Source organism: Platalea leucorodia (genome assembly GCF_965183815.1).
Source record: "Platalea leucorodia genome assembly, chromosome: 3".
NCBI classification, from domain to species: Eukaryota; Metazoa; Chordata; class Aves; order Pelecaniformes; family Threskiornithidae; genus Platalea; species Platalea leucorodia.
Genome location: NC_138825.1, coordinates 50,500,910 through 50,515,085, shown reverse-complemented (window position 1 = coordinate 50,515,085; position 14,176 = coordinate 50,500,910).

The following is a 14,176-nucleotide window of genomic DNA, read 5'->3' as shown; positions in this document are numbered from 1 at the left end:
ATCCCTTGCTAAATGCAAGCTAAAAATAGTTCATGACTTTTTCAAGCTATTCTCCCTCTCAATGGCATGACATAGTAAGGGCTAGAGCACTGGTAGTGAGTCAGATTATAGATGCAAGCATAGTGCTTCCTGGCTGGATGCAGATGAGTTTCATTTATAGCCTGATGCCTTGTCTAAAAGCTACATATACTGTATGTAAACCATTAGGCTAATTTGTTTTATTGAAGATCCAAATTCATCACACTAAAACGTTAGTTAAAAAGTGGCTTCTGAAATGTCAGTGAGATTAAGCTCTGCCTAGATGTTTCTGTTTAGATAGTAATAAGTGCACAATGATACATATCCTAATATACACAAGTTCTAATGAACATTGACAAACTGGAAACATCTGCATCTCACTTTATAGGTGACTCGGTGCAGGTTGGTTTCCCTTCCAGTCTCATTCCATATTGCTTCTTAGTGCTCCTGCCGTAACAGCATATTGTTGTTCTAAAACACTTTAGAGAAAATAGCAAGGATTGCCCAAAGTCCAGGTGAAGTTTCCATGCTGCATATCATTTAACTGTATGCCTCTTCTATCGTTAAGATGTTGAACCTCTTTTTTCTTTTGTTGTCGATGCCAAAGATGGCAAACATGGAAGTCATGTTTCTTTGCCTCCTGATCTACTTTTGTATCAGCCAGCAACAAATTCCAAAATGCAATGTACAACTGGAAACATTCCCTGAAGGCTCTTTACTCACTCAGACTTTCAGACAACAGAGAGAATCAGAGACATTCAGTGTAGTCTCATTAACATCTGATATCCAAGTCTCTTCTCTTCCCAAGCTCCAAAGAGGTAAAGGAAAGGGAAATTCTGGAAGAACTCTCTGGAAAACTGGAAATTCTCTGAAGACCTGAACAGTTATCCACAGTCTGGCTGTTACATGATCCACATCTCAGGAAAAAAAAACTTGCAAAATACACAGGAACAAGCTAATGACAGATTTTGGTTGAAGAGCTAAATTATTTTTTATGTCATTCGAGATGCTTTCTGCCACCTAAAAGTTATGCCATGTTTCTTGTGCATACTGTCCCAAGAACAAAATTTGCTTTCCCATCTTTCTTTACTACTGTGTTTTGTGCGTATAACAGTAAAAGAGTTATTAAATAAAGAGGACATGCATAAAACCACACAAGTCAAAAGATGACATACCATCACTGACCAAAGTCAGTCCTAAAATCTGCTACAAAGCAAGTCATGGCAGTTTGGCAGCAGCATACCATTAAATTTATTAAAATCAGTTTCCACTTTAAAATGAACCATGCTGACTACCATATGTCAGATAGCTAGTCCTGCAGACTTGTATCTGTTACACATCCACTTTATGAGAAAAGGACCAGAAAGAAACTTCAAATATGACCTTGCTCTCTGCATTATTAAACCTTATCCCATTTCTACTGTTATTGAAGCCCTCAAGACAGTCCATTTTTCTCTGTGTGATAGCCTAACCCTCCTCTGTATTTACAGCGCTTCTCAAATTTCTGCCATCATCCAATTTCATCATTACTCCCAATTTTCGTGCCTGAGGTCAACATCAAAACATTACATGTAGGAGGCCCATGACCAGTCCTCAAGGAATTCCACTAGTAGATCCTCACTCAGCAAGCCTGACGCTTCCTTTTTCATCTCTGCCAGCCACACTCCCAACTTTATTTAGATCCTTACGTACCATATAGTACCTGTTTCTTCTCCTTTCCTTCTGTTTAACCAAAAGTTCTCTATGTGGTACCGTACTAAAAGTTCAACGTTACTGCTTTTGGAGACAGCAATATTTTCCTCTCCATTTAGCGTGTTTAGATACCCATCTAGAAGTGGACAGCTATCAAATGGGTGAGCACGTGGGAGGAAAGCATCCCCAAACAAGGTACCCAGCCAAATGCCACTCGCTAGTGACAGCTGCCACCTTCTTTCCACTCTTACCAAACCCGCTCTTCCCATCCTGTCTGGAAAGCTGCATGGTACAGCAGCCTTCACTAAATGAGAGGTGCAATGGGTAATTATTTCCTCCCAAAAAAACCCAGAACCCAAACCTGCAAAGCAGCAGAGTCAAGTCTTGTCCCTGCTCAGTATTAAATGATACCAGCTCCAGGCAAGGTTCAGCTAACAGCAGAAAGACAGCCACCAATAAAGCAGAAACACTTAACCAAAAAAGAGCTGATCCTGCCCAAGCTGTCAGTAAACAGGGGTTTGCTTTCAGCTCTTTGGGCACAAGGCGGGATCAAGCTCCCAGACTGCCATGTGAAAACAGTGAGACAGTTATTTTTAATTATTTACCCATTCTAATCCTGTTCATTAAAAACATTTTAAGGATTAGAATAGATGACATTGACCTAGCCATGAACTACAACACGAGTACATTGCCCATTACAGTTATATTTTCACTGCCAATATCATTTTCAGAATGCTTTTATTTTATGAAATGTTTGGGAGACTTTACCAAGCCAAAAGAGAATTTTCCACATCCACCCCATATAAGTGATTGCTCGTAATAAGGATAAGCTGTCTTACCTTGTATAACTTTCCACAAAATAAACAAGGGTCTCAAAACATCAGTGTTGTAAGAGGTTTTTGTTACAAATTAAAAACAGAAAACTACTGGCTAAACACACAGAATACAAAGACAAACCTACCCACCTTACAGAGATATTTCCATATGTTTGTTTAATACTGTGAGTGTGAAGGCACCCCTCTTCCGATGACGCTAAAGTAACAATCACAGACTCCAAGCAAGCAGGCAGCATTGCTCAAAAAATTATTCTAAATCTGTCCAGTAGAGGGCAATGACATCCACACACACAGTGAAGAGCTGAATTTGAAATGCACGCTTGTAAAAATAAAATACAATTAAATTAAAAGAAAATAAATGCTTTAGAACTGTAAGGATATTTTTAAATTGTTTTATCTAGAATATTTATCTTCAGGGGTATATAGATCACTGTCCCCCACTTTAATGCCTCAAAGGACTTCAAAATTCAAAATTATACATTAAAAATCTTTCTGATTTTTTTGCAAAACTGACCACTATCTATACAGCAATAGGACAGCCTCCCATAAAAGAAGAACATATCTTGATTTTACATTGGACTTCAGGACGAATGCCAGAAGTGTTTTTGTCCCTTCAGCAACACATATTTTAATTGACAAAAAACTTTCACTTTTTGTTTAAAATTGGTCCAGAAGGATACTGTTAAAGCACTTTCTTCCTGCCACACACCCATCTACTGAAAAAAATGCTCACAGACATTAAAGAAGATATCATGTTTACATGGAAAGCTGCTGTCGCAGTCCACCTGTTTCTTTTACAGTTCTCAGGGAAGATCTGTGCCTATTTTTTTCAACTAAACTTAGAAACGATCCAAAACTACTTCAGGGGTCTGCAGCACATTCCCCTGACTTGCAGGTACAAGGTAGTCAGGGGCTGAAGTGCTGAACCACCCCTGCCAGCAACTCACAGACCCTAATAGCAAGGTAGGACTGCAAGCAGTGCCCAGCACCCCTATATTTTCAAGGATAAGAGGATTCCCCCTGGAGAAAACAGACATGGTGGAAAATGTGAGGGACACAAGACAAGCAGTCTTCACACAAGCCACCATGACAAGTGGCTGTTTACATCTGGTTGTGACTTGTTTCAAATGCTGTCACCTCAGGTTATTGAGGCTCCTAAAACTTTCCACTGCAGAGCTTGGTATGAGCTCAGGTCACATTCCCAGGCTTCCTACCTCCCAGCTGCAGAAACGGAGAAAAACCAGCTGTGAAATACACCCCACTAGCAGGCATGAAAATGAGAAGCTGCACACAAGTCATGGCACATTTTCTGATTTTTCCTTTTTTTTTTTGTTGTTGTTGTTGTTTGGGTTGTTTTTTTTTTTTTTTTTTTTAATATTGCAATGAATGGTTCATGTCAACACATGTCAACATCTGAACAGTTTTTTCCAGGGTATCCAACTCACTTGGCTGAACCTGGTAGTTGCTAGGACAGCTGGTCAGGACTCAGAATTTGCTACAAAAACTCTGCAATACACTCCCCCCTTGGAGGGAGGAACAAGCCTCCCAAAGCCCAAGTGCACTGGCTGCCGCCAGAGTTCACAGGCAGCTGGAAAGAAGCCTCAAACTCCTGATATCAAGATGTTGATCTCATGATCTACTGGTTTCCTAGCAGCTGCCACAGCTGGAAGCACGAGGGAGTCCCTCAGCCTGGAGAAGCATCCGTGGAGCAGCTGCCCAGTCCACGGAGTGCGGAGGTCCTGGAGTCTGCAACGCAGACAGCAAGCCAGCAAGAAACGTGGGTTTCAGTGAAAGCTCATCAAAGCTGAAACACTTCTAGGACAGCCTTACACTTCATATGGTTTGGATCTCACTGTGCCAAAGAGACATTTTAGAAGATCTACAACTCGCTTTAATTCACACCTCATGGAGTGACTGTTGCAGGTTGTATGGCAACCCCACACTGCTCTGCTTACATTCACCTCACATTTTTCACGTTTTCTTTGTCATTAAGACACCTCAAAGGTGTTTTGTTTTTTAATCAAAACAGATGCTTGAAGAACTTGATCATAGTTTCAGAGAAGGACAGATATGACTACCTATGTATGCCAACTGGTTTAAAGCCTTGGGTATAGTCTGTACAAAGCACCAGTTAAATTTATCAATTAACAGACAAAAGAATTATCTTACTGTTAAAAAAATAATTCAGGTTAAAAGAATTAAATTAGTTTTTAGAATTCTTTAAAAGAATATTGTTTTTAAATAAATTCAAACTGACTGAAGAATTTACTTTATCTGTTCTCAGAAAAAAAAAAAAAGACTATGTACTGATACTGTTTTTTCATAAGTTAGATGTTGACCAAATCTATCTATTTTAAGGGAAAAATAGTATTTTTATATATATATATATATATTACTATTATACTTTCTCTATATATATTTATGGCTCTATTGCAATACGAGGTATTAAAATCTTTCCATGAAACAGATCTTAATCTGATTTAGCTATCAGAATGCTAGTTAAGTATAATCAATAATCTACCTCTTGAAGGAGGGAAATACCCCATTTTAATGAAATTATGTAACCTTCGCTATTGTAGGCTTACCTTATCAGAAAAGCAAAGTAACTAGATATATCTAGAAAGGATATATCTAGAAACAGCATATGATCATCATCCAACTTCAATCAATTTGTATCTCTCAACATACAGAGGGTTTCTGTATGCTTGGGCTTCTGTAAGCTTGACTCGAGGAAATCCCTTCAAATTAGGCAAAGCAAGCATTTTAGCATTTCACACCTGTACCACAAAAACACCTGCGCCTTTTGCCATGGCTTTGAATCTTTTTTTGTTAGATGTTATGCAAACACCAAACAACAGATGAAGCTCCCACCTCAAAGAGCTTTTGGCAAACTATTAAGACAAAAAAACCCAGCAAATAAAATATGTTCTCTGTGTTACACAGGACCTTGTCAGATGGCACCGATTAGCACGAGCCACAACAGCTAGGCTATATTCACCAAGTATGGAATTAAGGTACAGCGTGCTGTGAACCGCAGTCAGCATGCAGAAACTATGTAGGAGGAATTTCAAAACATATAGGTTACTCATGTAAGATGGCACAGGACAAGGCTCAAGTGTGCCTATGTGGAAGCCCGACTCGTACAGTACAGGAGGTTCTGCTTCATGAAGGCAGAGTCTCACATAAGACCTTGCAGGGCATTTCCAGTACTTAATAAAAATGGAAAAAGTCAAAGACACCAGCTAGAAAAGCTATTTTGTGTTATATGAATGGGAATTTTTTGAATGTGGTAAAATCATTCTACACTGCCAGGAGAGAGCAGTCCCCATGAGATACCTGTATACTGTCCTTAGGTCCAGCAATGATCATTTTTCCCTGCTCAAAACCCCAGTGAACCATCTGCTCTTCAAGGAAAGGTATTTCCTGCTATAATTAACATACCCCAAAATAAATTTTCCATACATCTAGTGAAGCCATTTATTTTCCCAATGGGCAGCAACATGCTAACAAAATTGCACTGAAAAAGTTAACTTCAGCTAAACCTCACCTACAAGGTCATTTCCCACCTCTTGGAGGCAAGCATACAACCCGGGTGAGTCCTGATCCCTATCTCAGGGTGAGGCCTAGGCATGCATCCCCCCCCACTTTCACTCCCCAAGGAAATGAACTCAGGAGTGCAGGCATGTAAGGAGCCACAGCAGGATACATCCTCAGTCTGGGCAATCAGAAGGCTCATAACGTACCTGACCCATAGCCTAGATGTAACAACATTGACATTGTTTTGAAGATGATGAAAATACAGCTTTGCAGGGCATAAACAATACAGATACCACTAAGGCAGGTAGCCTTTACACATGCTAGCAAGTGAGCAGGCATACAGGTACAATTTTGCAGAATGGGGATTTTCAGCCAGCTTGCCTTACAGCCTCAGAAAGGTGAGTCACGTCGTATGAACTGCACAGCTCTGGGGAAGGGGAGAGATGCTCCAATTTCTAGCCAGTTTGAAAGAAGTCAAATCACATCCAGTGCTAACCAGCTGAGACTGAAGAGAACCTAAGTAAAGAAACTGTCTCCCCCTTCTGAAGTTTGTTGCCTGGGTCGTGAGCATCTTTTCAACACTGTTATGGCTTAGCAAGGTCTGCCAAGAGCCCCAGGCAGTGGCTGGCGCAAACCATTCTTTCTGGGGCTGATTTTAGCCCTTTAAGACAGGTTCACAGATCCACTGAGCAAGGTAAAAGATCCAGGTTGCTTAAAAGAGTAGAAACAGCGCTTTTACTCCTCCCTGCCACTCGTTCTATCCCAACTTTGAGTACGAGATGCTGGATGGCGTTGCAACGAAGATCCTTAGACATAGAGGTCTCCTGTTTGGAACAAGACTGAACACAGATATATGTTCATCTGGACCTTCATTTTAAAACATGATACTTGTCTAATTCCACATTCAAGTAGTTAAAGCTTAGTTCTGAAAATAACCTGCTAGCCTTAGCCATTAATGTCTAAAGAACCTATTCAACTGCTTCTCTTTTTATACCCCACTAAAGCTGAATCAACAAGATTGCAGCGATATGTCTGAGATCAGAGTAACTGCAGAGCTGAATTTAGCCCAGTGGTATTTTTGTTTAAAGGAAAAGCGCAGAATGGAGAAACACTGTACTTATAAGTGGTTTTGGGCTGCATGAAGGACAAACTCATTAGGCTGAAAAGCAGTATTTCTATCTATATCTAGTAAATGTATGGATAGCATCTTAACCAGTTCGTCTGTGGGTTCCTTTATTAACTACTGCTTTCTAAAGAGACTTTTTTTAAAGGCCTTATTGCCATATAGAAAAAAGGAATGTAGCAATTGAAATATACTGAAATATATGAAATGTGACATGCCTAAGTGTCGTGTTTTCACCAATTCACGGAATTATTTCTCATTTCTCACACAGTATTTTAAACAAGAAAATATAGTACCTGCACCTGCCTCCTCTCCCCAAAGGGAACAAACAAAAATAATTTTAAAAAACGAGATGAAAGTGCTAAATGCAATTCATAGGACTGTAGAATAGTTCAGGTTGGAGGGATCTCTGGAGGTCTCTAGTCCAACCTTTTCCTCAAAGCAGGGTCAGCTAAGACCAGACCAGGTTGCTCAGGGCTTTATCAGTTTGGTCTTGAAAACCTCCAAGGATGGAAGATGAACAGCCTCTCTGGGCAACCTGCTTCACTGCTTGACTGTCCGCAGAGTGAAAAAGCTTTTCCTTATAGGCAATCTAAAACTCTTGTTTCAACTTATGCCCATTGTCTCTTGTCCTTCTGCCATGCACTACTGTGAAGAGCCTGGCTCCACCTTCTCAATAACCTCCTCTAGAAATTGCGGGGCTGCCATTAGGTCCACCTGAAGTCATCTCTTCTCCAGGTTGAACAAGCCCAAGTCCCTCAGCCTCTCCTCACCAGCCAAGTGCTCTGGCCCCAGCCATCTTGGTAGCCCTCCTCTAAACTCACTACAATTTAGCAATGTCTTTCTTGTATTTGGGGATCCAAAACTGGACACAGTATTCCAGGGGCAGCCTAACAATTGCCGAGTAGAGAGGGATAATCACATGCCTCTGCCTACATGCCATACTTCTGTTAACATAAGCCAGGACGCTGTTGGCCACTTTCTTCACTGCCAGGGCACACTGCTAACTCATATTCAGTTTGTTGTCTACCAGGACCATCAGGTTCTTTTCTGCAGAGCTGTTCCCCAGCCAGTACTGTTCCAAGGCAGGGCTTCTTCCCAGGTGCAGAACTTGGCATATGTCCTTGCTGAATTTCATAAAGCTCCTGCTGGCCCATCCCTCCAGCCTGTCTAGGTCACTCGATGGTAGCTCTGCCCTTAAGTGTATTGACTGGTCCCCCCAGTTCGGTGTCATCTGCAAACTAAGAGCAAGCCTTCCATCACCTCCTCCAGGTCACTGTCAAAGACATTCATTGACAGGTCCCAGGATAGACTCCTGTGGTACTTGGTTCAAGCAGACACATGATTGAGAACATATCCATCTGGTACATCTGAACTCTGAGTGTTTAATAAGCAGGCAGGATTCCAAGGCTTAAGATTACAAGTATAGCAGCACATTCAAATTTAATATTTAATCTAGTCATAGAAATCCGCTTTTAGGGTGGTATTTATGTGACCTAACGTCCTGGTTTCAGCTGGGACAGAGTTAATTTTTGTCTTGGTAGCCGGTATGGGGCTGTGTTTTGGGTTTAGGATGAGAACAATGTCGAGGATACACTGATGCTTTGGTTCTTGCTAAGTAGTGCTAAGCTCTCTCTAAATAGGTGCTAAGTGGCGCTCACACTGGTCAAGGACTTTTCAGCTTCCCCTGCTCTGCCGGGGGCACAAGAAGCTGGGGGGGGGGCACAGCCAGGGGGGCTGACCCAGACTGGCCCAAGGGCTATTCCATACCATATGACGTCATGCTCAGTGTATAAGCTGGGGGAAGAAGAAGGAAGGGGGGACATTGGGCATGATGGCGTTTGTCTTCCCAAGTAACCATTACGCGTGATGGAGCCCTGCTTTCCTGGGGATGGCTGAACACCTGCCTGCCGATGGGAAGGAGTGAATGAATTCCTTGTTTTGTTTTGTTTGCGTGCACGGTTTTTGCTTTGCCTATTTAACTGTTCTAATTTATTTTACTTCAATTATTAAACTGTTCTTATCTCAACCCACGAGTTTTCTCCCTTTTACCCTTCTGATTCTCTCCCCCATCCCACTGGTGGGGAGTGAGCGAGCGGCTGCGTGGTGCTTAGTTGCTGGCTGGGGTTAAACCGCGACACCTAACTTTAGCATTAAGTCTAGTCACCATACGCTTCCTTTATAGTCAGCAGAGAGAACAAAAATCAGTACAAGCTGGGGACCAACTGGTTAGATTGGTTAGCAGCTCTGCAAAAAAAGGACTTCAACAGGGTGCTGACAAACTGGAGAAAATACAGCAGTGGAGCACTAAATGACTGTCACTTAAGCAGCTGGAGGTACTAGGAGATACACAAGGAGAGGCTAAAGGGACTAGGTTAGCCTTCTCTTTTTTCAAGCTAAACTAAGAGCCAATTGCTGAATTCAACTAGCTAAAGGTGAGTTGTAGAGAAGGTGGCAAGAGAGTCTTCTCAAAGGTGCACAGCAAAAGGACAAGAGACAATGGTCACAAATTGTGATGCAGGAAATTCTGATCAGACATAAGGAAAAAATTAATCAAAGTACAAGTGGTTCAGCACTGAAAAAGGTACCCAGAGAGGCTGCGAGCTCTCCATCCCTGGACATTTTCAAAACTCAACTGGATAGGCTCTGAGTAATCTGATCTAACTTGGAAGTTAGCCCAGATTTGAGCTAGGGGTTGGACAAATGACTTCGAGAGGGCCCTGCTAGTCTAAATTTTTCTATGATTCTATGAGAAAGGCCCCTTCACTGGGTGATTCATCTTGTCTTAAAATAGGTGTCTAAAATAGATTAGATGAATCACCATCTGGTGGTGCCTGTGTCTCACTGAATATATTCTCCACTGAATACAAAGGCGACCTAAGCTGACCGGCTACGATTAGATGTCTTAAAGTGAGACATCTGTAAATTGGAAGAGATGAGAATCACCATTAGTGACTTGTTCCCCAAAACAATAAAGTTCTTGCCTTGTTTATATATTACCCTTTTAGGGCGTGAACCACTTTCTTAATAGCCAATCTCTTAATTGTGGGAGAAGGTGGACAAGACCCTCATATAACACCTAAAAATTGATAATAACTTAGAACTTGATGTACACAGTTAACTTACTTAAATAGTTTGTTGCCATATGAGCACTTCATAATGCAATGGCTACAGTTTTATGATCAGGTATACAGATTATAATATGTAGTAGCCTTGTCTTTAAAGACAGCTGGCTAATTAGAAGCTGATAGGATGTTTTTCCCTAACATGAGGATATTTCTATTTTGACAGCCTTATATATTATGGCCATAGTGGATTAAGGAGAAATGAGTTTAAATGTTCAGGTCATCTAGAATTTTTTTATTATTATTATTATTATTTTATGGACTGTACATGCTTTAAGAACACAGTTTAGAGCTGTCTGTAACTCTCTGACAAAAAACCCACATATTTGACATGAATGGGTAGAAACAGTTGAAGTTCTGGGTATTTTTTTCGTCCTTAGAAACAGCCTTTAGCTAGAAAACATTTCTCTCCTCCTTTTAACCTGAAAGGAAAGAAAAAGGGAGGTACATAAAAATGAAAAATCAAGTCTTTTTTCAGCCCTCCGCATCAGCAGAACAATTCTATTTTCTTTTATCTAAAAAACTGAAGCATAATTAAAAGTATTAAACTAATTTTAAAATTCAACTTAAGTTTGCTTATATTTTTCCCTTTCTCCTTTTACCAGCTCTATCGGCTCTCATGCTCTGCAACAAGATTGTATTAGAGCCCTGGACCCCACCCATGTGAATTTAATCACAAAATATAAAACAGGCACTATTTATTTAGACTGTTAGTTGTTTTGTTACAAAGGAAGGGGAAGGGTCAGAGAGTGTATAGTGGGTTATACACGCTTATGGAGGTCAACATTCATGTTATTTCTTAACTTTGGCTTGTAATTTCCTTGGTCTTCATTCAATAGGGTTTTTACTTTTAATAGATACATTTGATAAATGCCTCTGGGTTTATATACAACAGTTTGGAATGAAAAAGCTTCTGAAGAATGCTAAAACTTTTTAAATGCACTTATGTATTGAGAAATAACTTAGGCATTCAACTCCCAACAGTGAAACACAGAAATACAACCTTACTTCTTTTCATGGTTAAGAGGCCATAGCAACCTATATCTGTCACTTGAAAGCTTACTTGGACACCTTCCGTCTACAGTTGCGTTTACAGTACTGTCAAGTGTTCACATCTAGGGATCCATTTTCTGGATACCTTGGAGCCAGCTGAAAGCCTAGGCTAGCTCACACCTTCATCAGCAGACTCCATTAGCACACATGGCAGGGAGCGGTTGGGCAAAACTTCCTTGTTCCTCCTGCCCTTCCTTCAGAGAAGGTGACGGAAACCAGGATGAGCATACCAGGCTCTAGCTTTCCAAAGACAACATCAAAATAACTGTCTTCAGGCAGCCTACGTAGTGAATCTGATGTGAAAGCTCTGTTTTTCTATCTAGGCTCTCCTGTACTGACCCGGAACATGTACCCCAAAAAAGCTTTCTTGAGTCAAGCTCTTCAATTGAGATAAACATCAGTACATAATCAACAGTTACATTTTCCTTTTTAATACTGAAACCTTATTGAGGCAGTAAAAACAAGTCAGGTTCTGTCACCTGCAAGGCAGACATTTCCTCAGAATGAGGTATACAGATACAGGACAAACAAATATTCTTGCTTTTGGAAAAAAGCAATAACTATCAAATTAACATTTTCTTTACACCCAAAGCAATGTCCCATTACAATAGACAACTAATTCCTCTAGATCTTTTGACTTCTACAAGACCACACTATGCTCAAGCCTCAGTTGGCTCTCTCGGCACAAGAGGATACGGTGGCGAAGAGGAGGTCAGCAAATGCAGTTAGACAGCCGGTGGCAACCACATGCAGTAAGAAAGAATGGACTTTTGGAGGTAAGTTTTGAATACCTGCATGATCACTGTACGAACTGGGATACTGTACCTGTGGTATATAAAGAGGATATAACAGTTTGTAGAGAAAGCAGTTATCAGACCAACCAATAAGCACTTGATAGCATAGAGAAATGCAAGCTAAGCATAAGAAATGTTAATGTATGTAGTGCAGAATTCATTCTCAAAAGACAATAATGTACTTTTGATACACGCAGCGTATCTGTAGTCACAGTACACATTTATATTCTATAACAAGATTTTTACTGCCAGGTATTTGAGAACCCAGGAGCCATAGTAAAGCCTTCCATTAAAGAAAAGGAAGTTTAACACATGCTATACTTCTTTACTTAACTATGACTTGCAAAAAAAACCTTAGAGATCAAAACCTTTCAAGTGCCTATTTACTTTGCATCAAAATTCTCAAGAAAAAGACATTCTTGAATTTACAAAAGCAAGTCTACATCCTATAGAAGTCAACAAATAAACACAGAGGGACACCTATACGCAGGGTCAAGTATTTGTTAAAAGTGTTACATTATCAATTATGTCTTTCACATTAGCATCCCAAAGGTTTCAATTCATATATAGCTTCCCCATCCATGGATGAGCCTACATGCTCTAACTTACCACTGATTTTTAATTTTTATCCCAAACATAAAAAACCCCTCTCCACGTAGCATAATAAAAACATGAATTATTCCCTTGCAGGATTAATTACCTCAGTGCACCCTTCTTTTCAGATCTACCACAGCAAAACAACATGCTTATTTAACAAAATGCACTCCTATAAATGTTTATGGGGAAACAGCAAACTCCTAGCCAACAGCACATGTATGTGTGCATGTGCATATTTTGCCACATAGGATGAAAATTCAGCTTGGAATTAATGATCAAGGTGACAAAGTTAAGAGGAGCCAAACTTGAAACCTGCTCACAAGTCAGTTCTATATTGAGACAGATAACCGCAGTGAGGTCCTGCAAGACACATGTTCAGCTTTGTCCAGCACTCCTCTTTTCCAAAGAGCTTACTGCAGGACACAAAAGAACATCAGTTGCTCCCCATCTGACAGCCCACCAGCACTTCTGAATTAGCTATTAACCTTATTAAAAAAGTAAAAAGTCAAATGGACTTCAGTTTTGCCGGAACAAACCCAGAGGGAAAGAGAAGGTATTTATGATGGAAAGGTTGAAGGACATTTCGAAGGAACTGTGACAATGCTTACAGGGAAAGGTCCATGTGCTAAAAGTTTCTACAGAACATTATCCTCACTGTAAAACCTGTTAGATTAATTTAAAAGAAAGGCCATAAAAAGAATATTTTCTACTAAACAGTTAATGTTGTCAAATAATGTCTATAGAGCTGTATTGGTTACATGTCTAATAAAGTCAGTGTAACTTTTTCCTAAGGGAAATGCCATTTTTCCTATATATACTAAGAAGTTCCCTTCTCCATGTTCCAGCGATTCTCCCAAAGCCAGCTTCCCTTTTGTTAACTTGATAACCAGCATCCAGCTCTTTAGTAGATCGCACAGAGGAGAGGAAGTTCCCTGGCCCCAAAGAATGACCCAAAATTAGAGCACGACCACAGAAAACGATGGTTGGAGGGGACGCGAAGAACAGAAGAAGCAAGTAACTTCTACTATGTATGCTTTGTTTGGCAGCAGAAACAACGATGGGCTTTGTTGGGCACGCCAGGATGTGAGAAAGTACATTCTGAAAAGACGATCCTGGTTTCACCACGCAGCTGACAAAGTCTATGAAACTATCTCACAGGTCCTCCTACCAGCCCTGCCTGCTGGAAAGTCACTCCACACATTCCTGACCAAGAGAAGAGTGGAGTGGAAGGACACAGAGACAACTGACAAACATGTTTCCATGTGAGAAATGGTCCCAAGCCAAGCGCAACCTCTCAAGGCAACCTGTTCGCTAGTTCAGAAACCAGCCTCTCTCTGTAACTGCTTCTGCCACAGCAATGAAACGTCCCCAAAGACAAGCGCTCATGCCTTGTTGCAGCTT